Here is a 26,412-nt window from a genome sequence, read left to right as displayed (position 1 = left end):
ATTTTACTTACTGCGAAGTCAACAGGAAAAGGCACAACAAGAAATCGTTTATAGTGTCTCTATTTCACGCCAAGAGTGCATTTACTGGCTTCTATTGAAATTTTATTGTACGTAGTTTATAAAGTATGGTAAAGTTTTGTATAAAATGGTTATATTTTAACAGTTAAAATAAATGTTTTGTCTTACTGCTATTACCGCCAAGTTCTTGTTAGACGCGTATTTTTTATTTCATTGGAGATTGACGAAGTGAATTTAATAATCATATTTTTAAAGAAGAAAAAGTGAAAAAATACAATGAAAGTAATCGTATTTCATCATAGCTAAGTAAACAAGGCCTCGCGTTTGAGTGACATTAATAATTTAAAAGGGAAAATCATCGGATTCTCCCCCTGCTAGCTGTCGAAGTCGTTATCGGATTTTATCGGTGGGCCGTCGGCTGATTGCATAGAAGTCAGACAGTTTATTGTCGGTCTGTTTGGTCGACGAGATAGGCGTCCATAATCTATCCGACGTAACATAACCACGGTGACAGCTGACAAACTTTGCCTTTAAAGGGTTGACGTGACTCCGAGCCGGGGAATAATTAGCAGACTTTGACAGCTTAGAGCTCTGGTGATGGCGATTATAAGAACTAGTAGTTAGATGGCTGTTTGTTAAACGTCGTAACGTTACTGAAGTTTTCTAAATTATTTATTCGTTCACTAGCTTTTGCTCGCGACTTCATCCGCGCGGAATTAAAAATAAATATAGCCCATGTTACTCTGTGATAATGTAGCTTTCTAAAGGCAAAAGAATTTTTTAAATCGGTCCAGCAGTTTTAACAGTTAATTCAAAATATCTTTTCTCTTTATAATACTAATAGACATGAATCAAGAAAGATTTTGTTTAAAAAGCTATGTTTCGATTGGATTAATTCCACGCGTGTTCATTTCACCCTTTTAATTCAAAAATAGTATCCACATTTGGCTACTTCCTACTGACGTGTTGTTTACACATTTTGTAAACAAAAAATGTAATGAGATAAATCTCTGTTAGTAGTTTTAGACAATATTGGTTAAAATAATTTAAAGCGAATGGCGCGCTTTTGTTACCAAAACAAGTGTCAGATAGATGTAGTGATGGGACGTAAGCGTTGATATTTTTGTAGGTCTTGTGTTACGCCAATACACCGGCAAAGTGTCGGTTTTCTCTCTAACAGTAGTTTTGTTTTTAATACCACAATATAGTAATGTTTATTTAACTACAGGTAACCTTAGTCATAAATTCGTGTTACTTTGTATGAATTGTAATGTGAATAAATCTTTGTATGAACAGTCGAAACAAATAACATTTTAGAGACGATAACTTTATGAAACTAATTATAATCAAAAACTTTCATCTTAAAGTGTAAGTCGGTAATATGGATTTTTTTACCTGATCAATTTGTTTTTTACCCTTTTTACCTTGCCCGGACACAAGATGTTATCCACCATTAGTCATAACTTCACACCGCGCCCGTCAGACTGAATAATTGATAGTTTCAGCTACAAGTCTCTAGAGATAGATTTATGACTGACTGGCTGTTATTATTCCTACCTATTTTGGATATCTTTAAAAATATGAATGTGTTTTAAGTTATATTTCATTTATCCGTAAACCTGTTTGTAATGTAATGAGTTTTTTTTTTCAGCCGATAGCCGCTTTTTTACTTCTTCGAAATTCTTTATAAGCAAAGATAAGTATAAGTAGACGAGCCATCTCAAAGTTTATTCTCTGATCATTCGAGTAGAATTCCAAACTGCTTATTTCATATATAGTTATACATGGAAGCTTTGGCATATAAGATCGAGATTTAAGGGGTACATTCTTTACACACTTACAGGAAAAGCTTTCCTTTTATATACATAACATATTCTCCCTTTTCAAGTATATGTTGTCAAATAAACAACATCAGTACAAGTGTCACTTTGAATACATTGCGCTCGTAACTGACGAAAAGGAAAAGGGGAAACACACATCCCTATATTTGCCATTGTATTTAATAGACGAAAGTAGGTTTATCGTTTAGTATCGAGTGCAAATACAGTTGTCGGGGCGATGGTGTGATGGTGGTGTGATGTAATATAAGATTTGTGAAGTCTGTGCAGTCGGCTGGTAGGGTCGTTGACATCGCGCCCCGCACCGCCTCGCCCGCCCCGCGCCCGCCCAACATTTTTCTTGCCCGCCACACTCGACGCTGACGGGGCGCGCACACAAAATATGCTGCGTCGCATTACTGAATACACTAGCTATTGTTTCCATTTTGCAATCTCATGTGTAATCTCGTCCTGTCCTTGCCGCTGATGGTAATGAGATAGCCCGAAAAACATATCGCTATTTCATTGATGTCTATGTATCTATCTATGCTTAGATGTTAATAATTGTAAATAATAAGTTGCCTACATGTTAATAAAATTGTAATGTATGTATTTAATATTGAAAAAAAATCATATTTCCTACACATAATGTTATTGTGTTGCTGATAATGAAAACCAATTTTTTTTTTGTTTGTCCACAAGGCCGCGTTTGTTACGGGTAATCTTCAGCCCGGCTCGACCGATTTTGACGGCAGTTTGACGGGAAGGTAACTGATTCTCTCGGGAGTATTATAGGTTATATTTATTTTTAATCCTACACCGACGAAGTCGCGGGCGACCGGTAACCTATAAATATTTATTAGAATTGACAGAGCTATACCATCATTTTTTTGCCACTTATCACACTTATATATTATATTATATTTTATTTTTACTTAAATACATAAATTAAATAAAATCTGTTTATTGTATGGCAAATGCTTATATTTTGCTAAAATTCGCAAAGTTCTATTCGATACAACTCCGATACATATTGTGATTGCTAGATGCAAATATTTATTCTGCGCATGTTTCGTACACAATAGAACATAGACACATAAGGGTCTAACTAATCCAAATCTACCTTAATTAAACACGTTCCTCATTAAGCTATTGAGGAATGTGTAAATTTCATTGACAAGAACATTTTGCTATGTTTATTAAGATAGACCATAATAAAGGCAATTATGACTCCTTCTAACAGTTTTTATAGTCATAGAACATAACCTTACTTTTCGTTACGACCGTTAGTATCTGTCACATTCAGAGTTGATTTAAATTGTCTTGATCAGACCTTTAGTTCTCATTTGTTTAGGCGCTTCCGGCATTGGCGGTTCTCGTGCGACGTACGCTTTCAAAGCGCAATTATTCCGTTCGTCCATTGCTCAAAATGCAACACGGCCTAATAAAAAAGAGCTGCCGTATGAATAGATACATCGAAGTGTATTTGTTCTCTTTGAACGCTCTTTTAACGCACGATCAAAAAACGCTCGTTTGAAACAAGGCTTAGAGTAAATTTCATTCACTTTCAACATTTAGATGTACACTAATCTGTATGTGGCAGTATAACAATAACATTACTTAAAAAGCAAAATGTTTTATACTTAAATAAAAAAAAAAAACTTTTGTAGCTCTACAATTAAGAAAATCTCGCTTTCATTTTAAAGAGTCAAAATACCAGCTTGTAGCAACTAATGAGATAATTGTGATAATTTCAAAATGGCTTCATAGTTTAAAAAAAGGAGTAAGTCCGTCCCCTTAACGTTTCAGAGGCGTTTTACTCTTTACCGGTTTAACTTGTATTTCGTTAATTATCTTAAAAGGTTACGTTGTAGCCGGTTGCCTCCTTATTTAGTTCTTTTGAGGTAAAAGATTATTCTGTTGAAACACGAATTTCTTACTGCATTAGCGTTTTTCGTAAACTCACGGAAATACTCGTTTGAAAATAATTGATTAGATTTAGTCTCTTAATATCGTGACGGTGCGCGATAGATTTTCGTATAAAAATGACTTTAATAAGCAAAAAATCTAACGAATTTTCCTTCTTTCTTGGTAAATATTACCTGATTAAAATGCATAAACACACGCAATAGGGGCTTAGCTTATTCATTTTCATATTAATGGTTCATAAGGTACAACATTAAGGGTTCTGAGAATGCCAATTTAATTAAGGTGAAAGCACTAGACCGTGATTTTGTAACGTGTTTCTTGTTCAATTTGCATATAGTAAAACAGCAGGTTAAAATATGTAAACTGAAGAACTGCATACCTCTTGAATACATTAACATATATTGAACCAGTAACCCCCGCATTTGAGAAACTTGCGAGGAGCGAGATCTAGAATATTATCATATAGGTATCCTAACTCGATACTTGCACTTATGGCAAAGGTAACAATGTTATAAGAACTTTAACTCAACTGTACATGTGCTAACAATGTTGGAAATGTGTTTTTAAATTTTTTTTTTTTTTATGGCACAAGGTGGCAAACGAGCAAACGGCCACCTGGATTCGCCGCAATAGCGAGGCGACCGTTGCCCATAGACATCCGCAAATGCAGATGCGTTGCCTACCTTTAATCAACGGAGAAGGGGACGCACAGAAAGAAGATATTTCTCCTTCATATGCGTCCCCTCTTCCGCCAAATCCACTTTCCCTTCCCATCCTTTCCTAATAAGAAAAGGGTGGGAAGGGAAAGAGGACTAAAATTAGGCCTCCGGTACCACACTCATCAGACGAAACGCGGAATTGCTCCCACTTCACGCCTGTCTTCTGTGTGGTCGTGGTATTGCACCGGTCGATCCGGCCAATTCATGCACCCAACAAATATTGTTGTTGCGGGATCTACCACTGTGTGGATCTACCACCAATGTAAGAGAACAGACTGTTTTGCCCATTAGGATCAACACTCAATAGCCTGTACTCGCAACAGGAGGTGAGTCTGGCATAGTGATAAACAATTTCAAATATCATCATCATCAGCTCACTATATGTCCCCACCGAGGGGCTCGGAGTCTACCCCAAGTTAGGGGTGACTAGGCCATAGTCAACCACGCCGGCCCAGTGCGGGTTGGTTGACTTCACACATCTCACAAAATTTCTTCTCAGAAATGTGCAGGTTGCATCACAATGTTTTCCTCCAACGTAAGAACGTCCGATAAATATCATTTATCGTCATTTATCTCAAACTAGCTTTTACCCGCGACTTTGTCCGCGCGGAATAAATAAAATGCACACAACATAAAAAAAGTTCCCATGTCCGTCACCTAGTTCTAAGCTACTTGAGTTACAAATAGTGTAACTAACACGACTTTCTTTTATATATATAGATTTTATGAGGAAATTAACAAGACAGTACAAAAAACTCGTACAATAAGGCAAAGTAAATCATATTATGATATCAAGTTACGACTGAACCTCACTTCTCGGTCTTCAGAATTAATCAGTTATATCATAAATGTGTAGAGATACTGATGAAAAACCTCGTCAGTCAGCTCGTCAGTCAGTCAATATAGAGTAATATACTCATAAAAATAATAGTAATTGAAGTCAAGAAAATGATTATTTCTATCCATTCATTTGTATGATTGCAGAAACCATGTCGTAATATTTCATTTATGTTGTCGGTGACCAAAAGAGTTGTAATTTTATAAAGAAGTGAGACTGAATCAGTCTCAATTACGCCGCATTCATTCGAGGGGTGTGAATCCAACATTCATTTCAGTATCCTCTCACTTAGCTTACTTGCTATCATTTTCCTTTGTGTACATCATTACTTATTCTCACAATTGCCCATAATATTTGTTTGGCTTTACCTATTCTATACAATTTATATATTATTCGTTTCGTTCACTTTTGATTTTGATTATATAAGTTTATATTTATCCTTACACTAGCTGTCGCTCGCGACTCCGTCCGCGCGAAATCAAAAGAAGATTAATCAGTTAATGTTGTTAAGTTGTTTTTAAAATCCTAAATTTCATCTGTTAAGCCGTTACGGAGATATCTTCTAACATTCAATCTATACTTCCATTTATCCATTTAAACTTTAGCACTTATAATATTAGTAAGATTTTGTCAACACTTCTAATGTTTTATTACGAATAGAATAGAAGTTTAAAGATAAAAGTGACCAAAAAAAAATCGTAAAATTCGTAATATAGGTAAATTATATTACCATTATGTTTTAAATCTGTGGTATTGGTACCTACTGAAAATAGTTTTAATTTTTCGCGTCAAAAATAAAGGGATAGTAAAATGAGACTGTATTTGGTATTTATCGATTTTACGATGCAATTTGATACCAGTGTTGACAATGTGCCACAATGTTGTTTTATCACGCAATAAAAATGTCTACACTTTGAAAAAAAAAATGCGTGAGGTTTCCAAAAAACACAGCTATATTTCCCTACCGAGAAAGCGCACGTAAATAGAATGAATGAATAAGATATAAACTCACACGTGCCTTCCACTTTCTTAGCATTATAAATTTATGATATTCTCACACGCTACACAAAGAAATATTTATATGAGGCACCTTATTTAATTAAACGTAAAAGTATTTATAATACGATCACAATAAAATATTACTGTGATTCGGACAATATAGTGAAATATAAAGGGAAGGGAGTTGCAATGGAACAGCTCTGTAAAAACTGAACTTATTGTAACAATTATTTTTATATGCCATGTTGATATTTTGTATTTCAATCAAATCTAATTCTAGTGAGAAGAGGTTATCAAAACGTAGGTATTGTATTTAAGCATATCAATGTAAATCATTAATTACGCTTATTACCTAATTTGATATATTATTTTGCCACAACTTCGTGCAGCAGATAACTTAATCTACCCGGAAAGTAATTTAGGAGCGGAGATGGTTATAGGAAGCGACTGTTCCCGAAATAAATACGAAAGGACCGGCGGTCTACTGCGTCCCGACCGTCTGACCGTCTCTTAGTAATTAAATACTTCACTCCAACCTTCAATGGCGGCCTGCATTTTACTCTATAGCACTTTACTTCGAACATGGCAACAGCATAATTATTTCCGACATTAATTTTAGTCCTCAATTAATATTAACGTCTGTTCCTTATCCAAACGAATTTCTCGTCCCTTCTTGTTGGCCGAGTTTTACATGTCCTTATGTTCTTATAAGCGATTAAACTTTAGCGATTTTAATTTAATGAAATAAATTAAACATCCTCTTAAGCGTCGGAATTATAATAGTTGGTGGACTTTATGAAAAATATCTCAACTTCGAAAAGACTTTCTTGAACTGTATCAAGTATAAAAGTAGCAGTGGTAATTAATTAATTAATTTTATTAATTGTCGTTTCAAAGTCTCTCTCTTTTTTTTACTAATTTACGTAAACAATGAACACAGTGATTATGTTGTTATCACTGTTTATATATTTTACTTACCTTTTTATCATTATTTTACAGTAGTGTGATTTTAATGTATATCACGACTAAAATAAGGCACGAACCTTAAACAAACAAAAATTCTAAATAAAAAACTGTCACTCATGCGTTTACCGTAAATAAAAACTCGAATTTATAAGCTGAAAAATCTAAAAATGAAAACCAGAGACGCCCAAGTGAGACCCGAGTGTTTAATTCGCATAATTGGCGTTCGGGATCGCTATTAGTGAAATCTCCGGACGTGAATAAAAACCCTTCTGTAACGGACACCATTTTTTTTATCAAATTGGGACAAAGTTCCCTTACGCATTCTGCCACGAGCCTTTTTTGGTATCTTGTTTAATATTAAATACGGACCTTTTTTTAATGGAATTATTTTTTCTACCCTGATTAAGTATTGATAATTTTAAATTGGCCTTTAGCGTTATTGAAAATTAATGTTTGAGACATTTTAAATTTCGAAAACAATAATGGAACAACAATATTTTATTTGTACATAAATAAGTGTCGAGTATTATCATTCAGTATGTATAAAGTATATAGGTTTATGTATAGATGATGCTCTTTACATTAAGATCGCAGACAGTTGTATTAAGATAGCATTCATTACAACAAAGCCGACACATAATATGCATTTAGAGATACAAGTACTTACTATGGTCAGCAGGAGAGATTCATCATAACTAACTTGTGTCTGCGCTGCGCCCATCGATCTGTTCTAGCCATAATTAGTTTAACAGATAGTAAACTGTGATTAACACGTTAACTGCGGATTGAGGCAGAACAGGCCCAAAGCGTGACTTCTCGCTGGTGCGGCAGTCAAAATCGGGTTGTTTCGCTCTGTGCGGGAGGCTACTAGATCAGTATTTCTATGAGTACGACAGAGTCAAATATATAGAAATGTTTCTCTTGCGATATCTAGCCCAATGGCGTAATTAGATAAAAATGAGGTCCTACAGGCCCCAAACGCACTGAAAAGAAATTAATTACGCCTAGTGCGGATTGAGGTCAAATCTATCTCAAAATTTGTAGGCCTCATGGCCGCTCTGCACGAAGCGCGGGCGGCGCGGGCGCCGGGCATCCTAGCTTAGTGTTGTGGAAAGTTTCGATAACGTTTCGAGTTTCGAGGACGTTTTGGCAGGATTTATTAAAGATTGAGCGTAGAACTTTATTTTAAAATCCTTAACGTTTTAAACCAATAATACCAAATAAGCCAGATGAAGTACTCATCATCATGGTGTGACGAGAGCAAAAGCTTGCTCTCGTCACACCATGACTAAAATCCAATATTTCAATAACAAAAATCCCCTTTGCAATTTTGCCCTTTTTTAAGTGTGGATTGTTTTGCTAATGCTGCAGCATGGGACTTGATGTACCTATTACTCATATATTTTAATGTTATATTTATATTTCTGGTTTACAATTCCAGATTCCTTAATAGTAGGAAGTCTTATCTTCTTTTGGAAAGTTCGAGTTGTTTCTTCGGTGGCCACGGCTGCTATACTGAAATTAGTAAGACTAGGTACATACATACATACACACAGACCCACACTCTCACATATGTACTACGCGGTAACGTAAACGCAAACAAGACATATATTAGTATGTTATGCTACTAGGTAGCAAAGTTGATTATTGCGTGCGAGGTGGCATTGTTCAAAGGCGACCTCTACAAGAAAACCGAGCGACCAACAATCATCATGCTCCCTCATACGATGTTTTTCAACACACTTGTGAGTAAAAAAAAAAAAGAAGTAAACGCAAAAACACTTACGAAATCCAAAATAAACAACAAAACTCAAATTCAAAAAAAAGGAAATTTCCTTTCCTTTCAGGTATAGTAAAATAACTACGCGCTAGGGCATAATTTGTACCATATATGCCTAAAATCGATGAACGGATAAGTACACGCATAGACAAAGCCACGCACACACACACACAAACACACACGCAGTCACACGCGCACGCACAAACACACACACACACACACACACACGCACGCACACACACACACACAAGAGATCTAAAATATATATTTTATTTCAAGATTTCCTATCGGCAGATGTGCTGATAATTTGTTCCAAAGAGGTGGTCAAAGAAAGCGCTGCGTAGGTTGCTACGAAAAATTAAGATTGACATTGAATGGCACACAAGCTGCTAAGAAAACTAAAAAAATTGTGACTTTTTGTGTCCAGTGTGACAAATCGTTTTGTTTACCATGTTTTAATGAAAAACATTTTCAGTGATTAATACTCAATAAACATTTATCGTAACTACAACTCTCTTTTAATCCCATCACTAGTCGAGGCATTAATTGACCTTCCTTTCAGTGCGATTTGAGGCAGAACCGATGACAAATTTTTAATTTTACTTTATTCATTAACGAAACGTCCTAACTCCAGGCGAAGCTAGATTCATATTATGCACATATTTAAGTTCATAATAGTGAAGTTTCAAGCAAATATCGTCTAATTTGGACTTTTTAAAAATGTTTTTCGAAAACATAATTTTGTGTGGCAGGAGAGGCCTCAATAGCACTGGAAAAAAGTTCAACTTTGCCACGAACAGACCTCAAACGCACTGGCTGAAAGTTCCGCCAAAATGGCCTCGCAGCTAACGTGTTAAATATGATGTAGTATTGATCAGATTTCTTTGTAAAGTTAAAAGATTTTTATCGGTTCTAGTGTTAAATAAAAATATACATAATAGTTTTTCAATTGAATTTTTAATACTTCCAAGTTTTTCAAGTAATTGTATTTACTGATCTGTTCTTTATCAGTAACAAGTAATATAGATAAAAATATGTTTGTAACAGCCCTAGAGCCCGCAGCAGTATAAGCTGCTGCACGAATAATACCACGGTGCAATACCACGACAACACAGAAGACAAGCGTGAAGTGGAAATGATTCCGCGTTTCAACTGAAGAGTATACGTGCCCGAGGCCGAAGTCTATTCCTCTTTTCTATTCTACACTTTTCTTATAAGAAGAGCATGGGAAGGTAATTGAACTCTATGAGGAAGGAATGTACAGGAAAGGGAAATACCACCTTTCTGTTTGTTCCTCTGTCAATTTATAGTAGGCAAGACATCGACAATTTGATGGATATGTCTATGGGCAGTGGTCGCTTCACTAATTTAGCGAAATCAGATGGTCGTTTGCACGTTTGCCACCTTATATTATAAATAAAAGTTAAACTGATAAACCCGATGGACTTATATACCGTTATGATACTCCGTATTGAATCGAACAATACATATCAAACCAGGCCGTTAAGCCATTATTTCTTGCGACGATAGTATTTGTATAGGGCAAAAAAGTTACCGAAATATCTATAGGTATACATATTTTATAAAGCTATAGAATGAAGGAGTTTTGAGTGTTGCGAAAGCATTGTGTAACAATCCACCCACTTCTGCTCAGGACTCAGGAGTGACGTCAACGACCATCGAGCGAGGTGCCACGCTATCGCACACTTCAAGTATACTGTAAGGATTACTTCATCCTTAAGAATGCTTAATTTTTTACCTTAAGTAATTGGAAATCTAAAAATAATTTAGCCAAATATCACTACGCACACATTTCCTTATGATTTCTGCTCTCATATTCACTAAACCTTTAGAAATTACTGTAATAGCTTAAGAATTACCGCTAGAACTAGAAGCTTTCTATTGCATACAAAACAAAACAAGAAAGGTACATCGTTTCAATTGTTTGTTTGATCTAAGTTATGTCGAAGGATGTTTTGTAATCTTCTTATAAATTATTTTTAGATTATAAGTTTCCATAGAAAGGACAGAAGATTCGTCACCCCGCATGGCGACGATAAAAGCATTTGAACACCGCCGTTCATATCTCTGTTGGCACCACTCCATACTACGAACTAGTGGATTTTTATAAATAGCAGACTGCCTGCATCTTAGATAAAACATAACTAAGTATACTTTTAAATATTGTAACAAGTTTATTTTCACTCGCCTTCACATCGTAGACTGAAAGATGTGTCTAAGAATCATTTCTGAAATTAATGTATATATAGACCTAGGACACATAGACGAGTAGTATTGTGCAAGTTGTAATAACAAGCAAAAAGCGGTGCTTTAGGAGGCAAGCGATACTTTCTATGTTGACACAATTTGTGAAAAAAATTATCGTTTAATGTATAGATTATTTATATGAGATATTGTCTTTTATGTTTTTAATCTTCTAACAGATGGTGTTAGTAATAAAAGAAAATTTCAATGAAGAAAAGAATCTAGAAAAAATTAATTTACGTGCCAAAGTCCAAATCTGCAGAGTAATAGTTTCTTAAAAATGTGTACCACGAAACTGTAAACATTTTGGAATAGCACAGGGCCCTTTTCGCTCGTCCTGAAAAATATTATTACATTTATTTTATAAGTACCTAAGAATATCACTGTGCCACGTAAAAACCCATCTCTGCGCTAACTAGAATTTTTACGAAGAAGTACAAATAAAAGGGGCGACGTAGCCTGAAATGCGATAGCGCTGAGGAAATGAAACTGCCGATGTAGATAACTTCTTATTACTATTTATAATGTTACCTTTGCCTGAAATGAAACTATTTAACTAAGAAAAATATTGAATGTTTGCAAAAGCTACCAAAGTTAAGTACTTTCAGTGCACTCGTTTAGTAGTATTTTTTTTACCATACCCCGTAGGATAAAAAATACTCAAGGACTTTGCAGGCTTACCTGGCCTTGTCTTTTTCCAAGAATCAAAATTATAATATAATATTTCTATATTATTTAAACATTTCAGCCGGTCTAGACTTACGGTTTATTAGGAAAGATTAAGCGCTTTAACTTCATCACCCTCTCTTTCACCTGTCTTTCGTATAGAAGGATGATTCCTAAACGCTCCCTTAAGAAGCGAGCGTAGTTCCATCAGGCAAGCAAACGTAACTGTGGTTCCTCTGGTGTTGCGGATGTTCAGGGGCGTCGTTGGCTTAAGTTTCCCATTGCTTATTTGCCCCCTTGTCTTATTAAAAAAAATAGAAAGCAGTTCAATTATTCTTATAATTAAATAACTTTGATTACTAAGAATAAAATGCTATAAAAACCACATTTCTAAGTGCTGCGATAGAACAAAAGCTGCGTAATTAATATATAAAACGTTCTTTCGTGTGTTTAGTGTACTTTAGCTAATTAACGGTATTCTCTAAGGAGATTCCATGTTTTTTCCTTCAAAGGATTATAGTTTTATAGCGACTCGGCGGGTTTGCGAGTCAAAGCGGTGTTCTCTTATTATGCGGCAGGATAACACTGGATAAATACCGGGTCCGCGGCAATGCGGGGACTGCGAGCTGCAATGCAAATGAGCGTTTCCATGTCCCTCCCCTTTCCCCCGGCCCGTGTACCCCGCACGGCGGCGCCGCGGCACTAGCGCCTCGCCCGGAATTAAAGCAAGCGTCTGAAAAGGTTTAAGATGAATGAGAGTCATGCGCTCACACAATGCTATGCAACTAACAACAGTTTAGAAACAACTTATTTTCTGTACAGTGAAAGCAGTCAGCGTTTCACCCACGCTTGTATTTATTCAAGCATTTTACATGCGATGACATTTAATACGATATTTTTAATTTAAATATCATGAAAATTTGTAATTAAATCTAATATAAGGGTTTAAATTGTTGTTGTGGAAAATTATTTAATTAATTTAGCAGATTTAAAACGCTATTTTCTTGTGATAATTAGACAAGTCGTTTAGGATTTAATTAGTAATATTGATAATTTCACCTGTGACTGATAAATTCACCTGCGTATAGACTATTCGGTGAGTATATAGTAAATAAGTGGGACGTCTGAGCCATGTCTGTACAGGAAATAAGCCGCAGATGAGTTGCGCCCGGCTTGGCGGCGGCTCCCATCAAATATTGCTGTTAAGTGAATCAAGGTTGGGACCAGTGCTAATTAGGAAAGCTTGACAAATTAATATTTACATTCGTTACCACACTGACCAGTAAAATATTTTTAAATGAACTGTAAGGATCTCGTATATATAGCAAACAATTTTTTTGTCAAATTAATTGATAGCTTTTTTGAAGCTTATTATTGTTTAAATTTATTTATATTTATTATTACAGTCTCCGTAAATTAAGTACAAACTTTAACTTCCATAGTTCTTTGGTAACTGAAATACGAATATCATTTGTTATATACTGGTTTTCTTCTTTTGTAATACCTTCATATGAAGATTCGTTCTGGAATAAAAGACGTCACGAATATTTCGTGATAAATGTAACTCGCTTCCGTCAAGTGACACTTGAATAATGGAGTTGTTGTAATAGCTTTAGCAAAACAAAATAATACTGTGAAAGAGTTCTCATCTTAGATTGTCTGAGTGCAATTATAATTTCGGGTGTTGGATTCAGTTACTTTATGTGTTTGCCGAAGTTTCAAATTACGTTAATTAGATTTGCCTTCATTTATTCGTTTCGATCACCATCAGCTTAACTGTTATACTTTTCTTTAATATTAATTGAAAACCAAAACAAATTTATTGTGAATTTCTGAATGTACAGTCGCCATCGTTCGCGATTTTAGTTCCAGAAAAATTGCCATGCACCTTGCAATGTATTTAATCGGTGATTTTTTTAAAAATTAAAATTCGATCCTAGGATATCTCAGAGAACCTTTTAACTCGTTGCACTTGTTTACTAACTAACTTTTGTCTTACTAACTTTTATATCAGAACTTCAAAGATTTACTATAAAAATCATAAATGACATTATGAGAGTCGAAGATCAATTCAAAGGAAATTGGATAAAATATTTTTTTGAATCACCGGTACATTCGACACAAGAAATTATTTATGGGCTAGAGAAAAAAAACTTTACGTCTAGTCAGAGACAATACAAAATAAGGAATGCTTAAAAGATTATTTAGAATTTGAATAAGACCGTAAATATCGTGCTGTTTGTACTTCGAAGAAATGTAATAAAATAACGTGAGTACTTCGACGACGTAAAATTTAACTATTAATTGTTTTTACAGTTTAAAATAGCAACATTCATAAAATTAATATACTAACTATTTAGTATTTATAAACATTGAATTGTTTTATTCTTGCATTATTCATGTAAATAATCCGTAACTTTAGATGATAACAATGAAATTTATAAAAAATATTTTAACATTGATGAATTAGGGAAACATTGTGCTAAATTCTATTGTTTTTTTATGAGCATATGCACAGGTTATTTGAAAATTGGTGATAAAAGACGAAAGGTATTTGAACAATATTTTTTATTACTATAATAAATGGCTAGTCATTTTGATAGATTGGGTAATTTTAATAATATTTGAATTTTATGTGATCCTTCCTAATAAAGCTACTTACTACTTACTAGTAACTTACTTCTGTACACCCACAGGATATGACGTTACTTAGAAAGTTGACAGGCTAATGTTCAGCTTTGTTAAACCAGATTACTAGATGCAGGTGATATAATTTCTGATTCCATTTTGTCTCGCCTGGATGACCTCCCAGGTGAGGAAAATGGAATATTCCCACGACATCATGCATGGAGTTTGTTCACTTATCCAAATGTTTAGATAGAAGAAATATTGAATTAAAGTGATAACGTAATGTTTTGTTGTTTGATGCGATGTATGGAGAGGCGCGCGCACGGGGCACGGGGCTCGGGGCTCGGGGCAGGCTCGCCGGCCGGTGCGGAGTGCGGGGCCGCTCAGTCGCCACACGCTCGGCGGCGTCCTCGCGACTCGCGCCGTAGTCTGCGCCCGACCTGCGGCCACGAGGGTCGCTAGTGTTGTTTTGATGAATGTTCCGTTATTGTAATTTACGAATTGCTTCAAATTCACAACATACCGCACGCTCCGGTACTCACAAACTATAAACACATCCCATTTTCATTCAGAGTAATCCACGAGATCGGCTCGTAACTTCTTCAGTGATTGTTTGTCCGAACTGTCAGTGCGCGTGTTGTGCTTTATCGATAACATAACCTGTACGGCTTCAAGGGCACAGGGGAGCGACACATCGTTGTGCTTTGGATGCGGTGTTGTAACGGCTCGACTGAGTCCAGCGGCTGATCTTGTAAAATTATAAGTGGGCGTATTCAAAAGTTTGAGAATCGATCGGTTGAGGTGCGTGCGTGGGATTGAATTTACGTAATCTTTGTTTACCTTGGGAATATGCATTGTGTTAACTGTCCGCTGTGACAACACTTACAAATTTTTATCACAAGCTGTCTATTCTCCTGTTTATATCCGAGGCTTCTCTTTTGGCTTCTTCATTAGGCTTCTCTTTTACGGGTAAGTTTTTATTTGTCTTGTTTAAAATGTTTTATTGATATCTGTATGTTAATGTTTAATGTTAAGTGTTGAGTCTTTTGCAAATCTGTTTATGTGAAGGTTTTTCACACTTCACACGTTTAAAAAGTTATTTGCAGATAAAATGTGGGTATTCTAAATCTCTGGTGGTTTGTATTTTTATACTATTTAAATTTTATATTTTTTTAAATAAATCTCTTATTAAGAAACAAAAGGAAAGGAATGAAGCATTTATTTTCATAAAAATTTAAATATTTATCGAAGCACACAATAAGAAAACGGCGGTAGGCGGACATTTTATTTCAAGCAAACGATTTCATTGTGACGCGGCGACGACATCTAGTTTTTAATTAATATTTGGGCAATTTACTTTCTTGTCTAGCCACTAGACTAACGGCCTGTTTAGTTCAGTTCCATTCAAGACAATTTTAAAGATGAAGTGGCTTGACAACAAAACTCGGGAGGTTGACAAGTTTATGGAGGGGGCAAAATTATTTCTTTTGTTTCTTTACTAAATCGATGAATTGAAATTGAAAACCGTCAATAACTTAAACAGTTTAGAATAATAACTAAAATTATTATTCAGATTTATAGTTACTTTTTCCCAATAAGAAACATTTGCTTCCCAATAATCTTATTTGATTAATAGTTGTTTTGAATAGGGATTTTACAAAATTATTTTACATTAATTTTTCAACAGGAAGTTAAAAGGGTCGACTTGTAACACCACTGATTAAAAAAACAAAAATATGACCAACGTAAGTCTTGAATAAGTTTTTTTTACATAGGTAATTTAAAACAGAAGGTGATACCGTATTCTTTACATTATGTTTTTGTTGACGAAAACCAGTGGAAAGTAATAACATTGTTCATGACAAACTAGTTCATAAATAAATCTTTTTCATTGTGCGTAGTTTCCGCCGTGCGTAAAGGCGGAGGATTTAAATTTTGCAAAAGACTTAATGACTTGACAACGCAGTTCATAAACATTTGCTTTTTTTGTAGTTTTTTGCTTGCATTGTGATGCGGACAAGCTCGTTGAAAATGCAGTGTCTGAATATTTCAAGGCGAATTGCAATGTTTTTTTCCGTCAAGTATTGGTCAAAAGGACCATGAAAATCAAACGTTAACATAGGTATCTACCGTTGAGTTTTATGAAAATCTTCAATATGTTTATATTTAAAATATACATGGGACCATACATTTTCGGGATTTTTGTTAATTTTGTAGATATCTTAACAGAGATTGGAAGATGGGAATAAAGAAATATTACTACCTGCTTAGTTAATGCTAGGTTTTATTTTTAATATCTGTAGGTACAGTTAATAAAATTGGAGTGTCTATAGTAATATTATATATATTAAAGGCCGACAACGCATCTGCAGTTCCTCTAGTATTCCGGATATCCATGGGCGTCAGTGATTACCTCGGTGTTTCTGCCACATGTTTACCCCATTATTTTAAAAAAATGTAAAGATGTATTTGCGTTATTTTTAACCATAAACCATTTTTTTACATATGCGGTAGTTGTTGTTTGCGAGAGTAAGATACGCTGACTTTTTTTTTATTCCACATTGACGAGGTTGCGAGCAACAGTTAAGATAAAAAGCAAAGAAGAAATTTAACCAGAGGCCTGCTTGTCTTTTGAATTAAAAAAACTGAGAATTTACTCACCTAGTTGCAAAATTCTGCTTTTTTATAACGGAGAACAAAGTTTGAAAGTCACGAATGATATTATATGGTTCATATTAATCGACCAGTTTTATGGGAACATCGTACAATGGAGACTGGTTTTATGAAGTACGTGTGAGAAAAAAACCTAACTCGGGTCAATCAATCCTCAGTTTCTTTAATGTCACTGAATCGTCGAAATAAATGGGGTGAATTTTTGTTAGGGTCTTTGGCAAAACGAGTCAGGGGATGGACGTTCTTTCAGGCGTCCGTTCATATTTCATGAGCACCAGTCGCGCACAATGGCGTCGCTCGAGGTCGTCGGACGGGCACCGACTAGCTTTTACATCTATAAGTAGATATATACATACTATTAAACGTACCGTATTGTAATTAAAGGATCGCTTACAATAATATGCAACGATAACAATTATTGCAATTAGGTGAACAATTAAGTATGCAATGTAAAATTCGATTTAGATCGTAACGATTCCAAAGGTTAAACAAGGAATTTAATACTACACTGTCTCGAGACACTTCCCAACCGTGTCAAGAACCGAAATAGCTCCCGAAGATATCATTACCCTCTTGGGAAATTAGAATAAATTTGGTAGGAATACAAGAAGACATTTACTAGAGCGCGTTTTATAAGGTAAAATTAAATTACGAGTAAATTGGCGATGTTAAGCTAACTTGTGTTAAGTAGGTGCTGTGGAAATTAACGATTTATTTTTGTAAATCAGTGGTAGTAATTGCGCAACAGACGTTAAAAGCGTCTGTTTGTAAACAGGAGCAGACGAGGCGTGCGGCGTGCGGCAAGCGGTATGCGTTGCCGCCTCGTAAGCACATCGCCTCTGAGTCAGAATGATGCCATCAATTCTAACGCCGCAAATACACGGATTGTAAACTTTGTAAATGTGAGCAGTTTCTGCGCAGTAAATTTTGTTTAATTTGAAATACGTTCAAATGTTACTGGTATAACCATACCGCATGTAATAATAGTAAGTACCTATACGTTGAAATAAAACTTTAAGAAACAAATGTTATCACGCTTAGCTTTTAAAAGTCTTTTTAATTAGTATGATACATTTTGTACACTGTTACTATAAAAACCACCAGAACCATATCCAAGGAATGATATCACTAACCGAGGAACCGAATTAGGGAGCCCTAAAAACTCATAAGTCGCGTAAAACTTATCTACAGTCATTTTAGTGAATACTCCCAAAGGTTTTGTTAATTACAACAATTTCATGTACTAAACCAACCGTAACGTTCATATCTTTAAATAGCAACACTAAGTAACATCACGCTTCAATGATAAATGTATGCAAATACAATATTACAATGAAAAATGCACTTTGAACAAATTTGCAGTCAGTCAGTTGATTTTTATTTATTATGCATACCTTCACGTTCGCACTGGTTTATGTACACTGCATACAGATACTGAATTGTTTACGTAATTTGTCATCTGTGGCAAGATTAGATCATCGTTTATAATGTTATTTTCGACATTGCTTTTATTTATCGATGTTTGATTTTAATCATTTTTTTTTACTTATAAAGTCTTTAAAAATAAATATCAATCTAGTTAATACTTTTATAAGAAGGTTTTTTAAACAAAGGAAGTTTTACGACAATAGGTTCGAATTATTTTTTTCGAAAAATAAAACCGAATTTGTAACTTAATCAAAGGCGAAAATGGCGATCTTTATCTGTTTTAATACATTTATGCATACATCAGTAATCTCCGTCTACCCTCCTAGGCTACAAGTTTAGACGGTATCTTATGTAATTAAATTAAAATGAAGTAAACGTCAGCATTTGATATTTAAATTGATATAAAAATTTAATTAAAATTTAAATATTTATTTGTATTTTGATGCTGTTGTGGTTTTTGCAGATTATATGCTCGGTCATTAGCAGGATAATTGAACAAAATTTTAATGGCCATGTTAAAATCTCGCACTGATTTGAATTAAAAAAACAATGCTGTACAAATTGTGGCTTTACAGTAAAAGAATTAAATTCCCTTCCCACTAGGACCAGTTATCGTGTAAACTAACACTAGAAGAGGTATATTTTAGCACTGCACCGTGTATAACTTTGTTATGACAAGTTTTTGTCGTAATTACTTTGTGAGCGACAAATGACATTTCATCGAAATGGGTAGGAAATAAACATCCTCGACTGTATTAATGTATTTTACTACGACTTCTGACCAGATTACGAACATTCGTCGACTATTTTATGGCATCCTAAATATCTGTATCGTGGAATCGATTGGAGTCCGTCTGCAACGTAGTTTGGAACGTCTATTTATGTTCCATCGATTTTATGTTATCTTTAGCGAAAGATGCTTTTGCATTGTTGACAATTCCTACGATACGTTATAGCGAAAATATAACAACAGAGAATAACGAGTTTGAAAATAAAATTGTCAAAATAAACTTGTAACTTCTGTCAAAAGGAACTGCACCAGTGCAAACAATAATTTTAGAATTGCAAGCAAAATCTGATTATTATAAAAATTAATGAGATTAGAACTTTGATTACGAAAAACCCGCTTATTTTACGTTGACAGAAAGGTGCAATTAATGCTTATATAAAACCAGAATAAAAGAGACAAAACATTATTTGACGTCGTCTGGTTTCTTAAGGTCATAATCCTTGATTTCTACACCCACATGTCTATACAGTAATTCGCTGTCATTCGCACCCACGTTGGTTTCGACTGTACATTCCTTTTTAATCGGACGAAGAGAAAGTACGGATTTGGAGAGTAAAAGTGAAAGATTATGAATATCGATATATCACGCGCTTTTAGACGATTGTGGCAAACGAAAACTCAATAGACAAGGAGAAGTTGTCACAGTATTAATAGCGCGTTTAACTGCTAATTTAAATTATTTTGAATGTCAAATGAGATATCTGAAACCGGAATTCCAATGATATTTCATAAATCGTTGGTTATGTTTTTTTTTATCGATTTTTGGACCAACTTTACATATAAGCTATCAAAAGTCTTGTGACAACTATAAACAGATATAGCAATCTATGATTCAGTAATTAATTAAGTATACAACAGTGACAAATGTCATATAAATTAAAGTTGTTAAAAGCCATATTGACTTGTAATAACTACTTTGATTCGGATATAATATTGTAGCATCTTTTATATTATATTCTTAAAGTTAACTTTAGTCCTATAGTGAAGTCAGCTTGACACTTTCATGAGATTAGCTGGGAAACAAGCAATAGTCGATTTTAAATTTAGTTCAGGCATATACGATGAGAATTTAAGCAACAAAGAAACATACAACATAAACAAACATACGTAAAATTTTTATCAATAAATGACATATGCATTCTGAAAACAAATATATTTTAATAAGAACATTATTCTGCAACATACCAGAATAAAAAATCTTTAAAAATAGACAAATAAAAAAGTAAAAAACAAAATATTCTAAAATTTCTGGAAACAAAACGTTTAAAAAATTGTTTGAAAAGTAAATACACGAGGCACTACAGTTAACTGACGAACACACACGACAAATTACGTAAATTATTCAATTATATGTTATGTTACTTGTCACGTTAAATGTTCATAGTTACAGAAATAAATACTCGCACACATTTAACGTTAGTAAGATTGTACATCTCAATATTAAAAGTGCGCTACAAAGGAAGACCTCCGACGTCTAAATCTCATTATTTATAGTTCAAGGGGTCCCGCTTTCTTTTTACCCTTAACAAACGTTCTTCCCCTTTTACCTTTCGACGCATTCTTCTACCGTCAAATACTTTCTTGTCCACCGTAAAATTATTATTTAAGTCGTCCACCTCAACGTTCGTTCTTAATAATAATAGGTCAAAGTTTAATTAGTAAATTCACGATTCTTTTCACGTACCTCCGTGTTTCTCTACGGAGCACGAAGGTCGAATTCATTATTATTATTAATCCGTCGCAGTAAGGCAGATACCTTTCGGATATTCAATCATACAATTGTATAATACATTTATAATATGATTATTCTATTGTTGCTTGTCCGAGAACAGATGAGATGTGACATGAACATATGACTTATTATCTTTATATTCTTAGACGGGTATTGTGAAAAGCCTAATGAATTTTATTATTATTGCACTTCTGTATAAATCAGTACGGGTCACTTTACCGTATGCTTTTGGGTAGATAGTGTTAGAGAGAAAATAAACACTGCTGGTGTATCGGCGCAACACTAGACATAGTGAAATATCAACGCTTACGACCCCTCACTGCAGCTATCTGACACTTGTTTTGGTAACTTTCGCTCGAAATTATCTTAACTAATTATGTCTAAAAATAGATAGATATATGCAAAAATTTATTTTAAAACGATTTTTTTTTTGATTTTGATTATGAAGTAAACTTACAAAATATGTTTGTTAAGTAAGAAGTGTAACATTATTAAGTATTGTATGTATAATTAAGTTCACATTGTGTAGTCCGGACCGGAACAGGCGCGCTTCGAATACAAGGTCGGTCGCCGCATTTGAATAATTACGGCATAGTCTTCACGACTTCGATGGAAAAAACTTACTTTTTATAATTTTTGAACACATGACTAAAATAACATTAGCTAAATTTTTTATACAACTGAAGTAACAAATTATCATACTGATTAATGCCAGATACTGTTTTTTTATTATAACTAGCTGTCGCCCGCGACTCCGTCCGCGTGCAATTAAAAAAACATAATAAGTAGCCTATGTGTTATTCCAGATTATGATCTACATCTATGCCAAATTTCATCGAGATCCGTTAAGCCGTTCTGGAGATATCTTCAAACAAACATCCATCCATCCATCCAACCATCAAACCATATTAGTAAGATGTGGCAAACGAGCAAGCGGCCATCTGAATTCGCCGAAATAGAGAATCGACCGCAGCTTATGATCAGATGCGTTGCCTACCTTTAAACACTGTAGTTTTCTTTACCTAATACAGAAAAAAAATCTAAAAGTTGATTTAAATTTCATATTATTTTTACGAACAATATATTTATGTGGAAAAATACGAAATGAGATATCGTGAACCCCCATTACATTACTTGAGTAGGTACATATATAGGTTATTCAAAAACAATTTGCAAAATTTAGTAATACTTTGATTCAGAACAAACTGGGCCGTTTACTGTTTAAAAAAAAACAAAGAAACATCGATCGAAATAAAACAATTGTTGAATCAGCGGATTTTGCCCCAGTTTATTTTGTAACAGTTTGTTTCACTTTTGTTTTTCAAAAACAACGTTAATTTAAAAGTTAAAACTTGAACGATTACGGTTAAAACTTAATATACATCATTTTCATTTTAAACGTTTTTTGTGTAGTTTGTAGCCTGTTTTCAGTTTCTCAAAAAATTATCAACATAATGAACGTGAAAACATGTAAATGTAAAAAATACAGATCACTTACTATGGCGTAGTATTCGTAAAAGCATAATATATTTGGAGATCGCGAATTTGTGCTTTACGATCGATATGCAATTTTTCACAGATATTGAATGTTGGTGATTCGATTCAAAGTTTTAATTTTTTAATTTCTATGTTGTTTTTCAAACACGAATCACAGATTAATACCGTAGATAGTTTCGGTTAGAAAAATATGTTATATTTTTTTAACTGCTCCATTCGATTTTCATCAAAGTTTTAACTTTTGTAAGTAAATACAACATTCAAACGGTTTACTGGATTTTAAGTAACGATTGCATTGTATCTATCTCAACTATATGATGCGTATTCAGTGAAATTATTTGAGGTCCAGAGGAATACAGTAATGGACTTTTAATTTTCAGGGGATTTCGGAACCTACCCCAAGTTAGGGGTGATTAGGCAATAGTCAAGTCAAGAGTTGGCGACATTAAACATACCTAATAAGAAAGTATGGTATATAAAAAATAATCGCGATGAAATCGTCATGAGTTTTCATTAATTTATTTGAATCATAAAAGAGTAAAATAAATGATTGAATGGTACAGACGTGAAAGCGATTATTTTATGGTGGTACAAACCGGATCGGCTTAGATCGTTACAGATACGATCTCGGAGCGTGACGGCCGCGCACTAGCGGTCTCGCTGCATCTATTTATTATCGAAAGTAGATTCGATTCATTGTTGATCATTAAATCGGAATTATTGTATCCAATAAGACCGTTAAAATAAGCTCGAATTTGTCACTTGGTGAGGTTGGCAATTTGAAAAATAATGAATTTGTTTAAATAACATGCTATGCCTTATGGGTTATAGTATAAAAAAAGTTTTACTGCTTCACTCAGAGTTGTCGACTATGAGTACGAAAGTTCTGATCATCCATTTCATTATACTCATTTAATAAACATTTAGAAAGACGATTACTTGGAAATTGGAAGCTACGTAAACATTTTACTTCTTTTATGGACCTAAACACAATTATAATTTGGGGCCAACGAGCGAACATTTCAAACTTCATTTGAAAATAAAAAAATAAATTGGTCAACTTGATGTTTGCGATCGCGTGACTGCCGCAAATCATTCTGAGATTTCACCGAACGTCTCATGAACAAAAATATATCTCTAATTACGGATATTACGCGCCGAACGCCGAAATGTTTCTTTGTGTGTAGTTTCTTAGTGAAAATACTTTTTAAACATGCGATTCGGTCATAGTACGGGTCATTATATGTCTACGATTTTGTTAACTTGTATAATAAAACTGTTTCTACTATTACTGTGTTGTTAGTGTTTGGAAAGTGAAAGCGTATACTTTGTCATATAGGAATGAACCTTGTCAATGTTTTAGAGCATGTGTCGCCATTCTAACAATAACAATTTAAATGACCTTAAACTTTCACTCTTTATCGATCAACTTTAAATGTTACTAGTTGACCTGTGCGTGAAATTTTGCAAAATACCATGGTCATTTTTGCCTTCAAATATAGAAGTATAGGTTACATATTTTATATGATATTATAATATGGAAAAAGCTCGTTTAAATCTTTTTAAAGACTACTTAAATCGGTATTTTTATCTTTGACTTGAAAAATGTGTAGGTACCGATTAAGAACTCGTTATATTTGAAGGATAAAAACTCACATTGCGTAAAAATGTTCGTTACATTTAACTATATGTAGTAATGTAAACATTAGTATACAACTTGGTGATTTAATTCCCAGTAAATCTATAATAAAAATGCCTTCAATTTAGATCACGTTTTAATAACATTTAATATATAACCCATTACGAAAAGCGACGACAGGCTAGTGGCTGTGATAAAATATACGAGTGTTTATTTTAATCCTTTATATCGTACTATTATTAAAGTGGAAGTGGAGATGAATAAGACAGTTAATGCGATTCGATTATTACCTTCATTTGTTTTGTTTTAGCCTTAACTAAGCAAACAAAGAGTTACAAAATGATATACAAAATTACTAGGCAAGACTAAAAGGTAAGTAATTAAAAAAGTTAGACGATACTTTCTGTATAAAGGTGGGTAGACTACCGTGGGTTTTTGATACCGAAATCTTCGGTCAAAACATATTGTTATCTGTGTTTTATCAAATACTAGCTTTTACCCGCGACTCCGTCCGCGCAGAATAAAAAATAGAAAACGGGGTAAAAACTATCCTATGTCCGTTTCCTGGTTCTAAGCTACCTGCCCACCAATTTTCAGTCAAATCGATTCAGCCGTTCTTGAGTTATAAATAGTGTAACTAACACAACTTTCTTTTATATATATAGATAACTATATGTTTTATACAGAGATTTTGGTCTCAGAAACACACGGTTAATGAAACTTTTCATTCAATATCAATTAGAGTTTGTTTGTTCCACGAACGGTTTTCCAAGGCCAAGCTGGTTAAGATTTCTTTGTCTCTGTATCAAGGCTGTTTCTATGTAACATTAGTAAATTTATCCTTGGTGATATGTGGCGTGGATAAATGTACTAATCCGGCCACTGCAGTATTCAGAGCGCGGCATGCGTATCAAGTATCGATCTGGTGAACGGCAAATCGGCTCCGGCCCACATTTCACGCGTTCGTGAGACCGCGACGCACCCGTCACTGTCGTTTTTCACGTCTTCCCGAGATACCCTAGTCTTCTACAAATTTCTTACAAGAACAATGCTCCGTTGGTGTGTAATTCTAGGAAACAAAGTCACATATAACACGGGGGCTTGTCTTGTTCCAATTCTAAATGCTCTCCTCTCTATGGATGTACAACTTGACACACCGCTGCACTTAAAACTCTTTGAACTTTTACCGCAATGACCGCTCCTGAATACTTGTTATTCAGCAGTTTCCCGATGTTTTCATTGGGACATTAGTCAACTTGACACTTCCTAACCACAGTTCAAGTAACCCTTGTCTTCCTATTTGGAAATTAATGTAATCAAATTAGTAACATTTCCAAACGCTCTTTATGAGGAATTGTATTGGACAGTAATAGTGGTAAGTAACTTACATCTATTTTTGAGCAAAATAATTTTACACATCATACACATTGCAGTTTTTACTTACTAGCTGCCAATAGCAAATTCAAGTTTAACTTTGCATTCTAATAATAATCTTTCTTCACATTTTTGTCTGTTTATACATAAATTATTTTCTCCTTTAATATTTTGCCAATCGATTTGACATACTTTCGTCTGGTTTCCCCTACCTTAATCTGACGCTCATTTCCGCACGACAAATTTTCCTCGTGCCGTATTTCCTCTTTAAGTTTCCCACATCCTATTTATACATCAAAACAGAATAGAAATAGAGACTCCCTTCTATTTATTTATAACAAGGCATTCCGCGTTTCCATCTTTATCATAGGGCGGCGTGCTTTATCATGCATAGCTTTTCATCTAATATCGATATGTGAATAGAGCCGCTCTATATCGATTCCGTATTCGTTATTCGCTTTCTGTACTATACTATTCATAGGGCTGTCTATATTTAACCTCCTTCCTACTGTATAATGGTGCTATAGTGTTGTGAGCAAGGTTTGATATACGACGTCTAAGTAGAAATCGTAATTATTCCAATTAAATTATTTTTAAATTACATTTATACATTACAACATTTTAGAATATTGAACATTAAAATCTACTTTTGAT

At 34.3% G+C, this 26,412-nt stretch overlaps 1 protein-coding gene across 3 annotated transcripts in view; it reads left to right on the top strand.

The window, feature by feature from the left end:
• Positions 1-15,004: 15,004 nt before the first annotated feature.
• Positions 15,005-26,412, top strand: part of LOC106719977 — a 136,702-nt gene continuing 125,294 nt past the window's right edge. For all 3 annotated transcript variants that reach the window (XM_014514474.2, XM_014514475.2, XM_014514473.2), the window contains exon 1: positions 15,005-15,594. The gene's annotated coding sequence lies outside the window, so the exon portion shown is untranslated. The remainder of the gene's footprint in view (positions 15,595-26,412) is intronic.

This window comes from Papilio machaon, chromosome 1 (assembly GCF_912999745.1).
Source record: "Papilio machaon chromosome 1, ilPapMach1.1, whole genome shotgun sequence".
Lineage (NCBI taxonomy): Eukaryota > Metazoa > Arthropoda > Insecta > Lepidoptera > Papilionidae > Papilio > Papilio machaon.
This window is presented reverse-complemented; position numbering and strand designations above follow the sequence as displayed.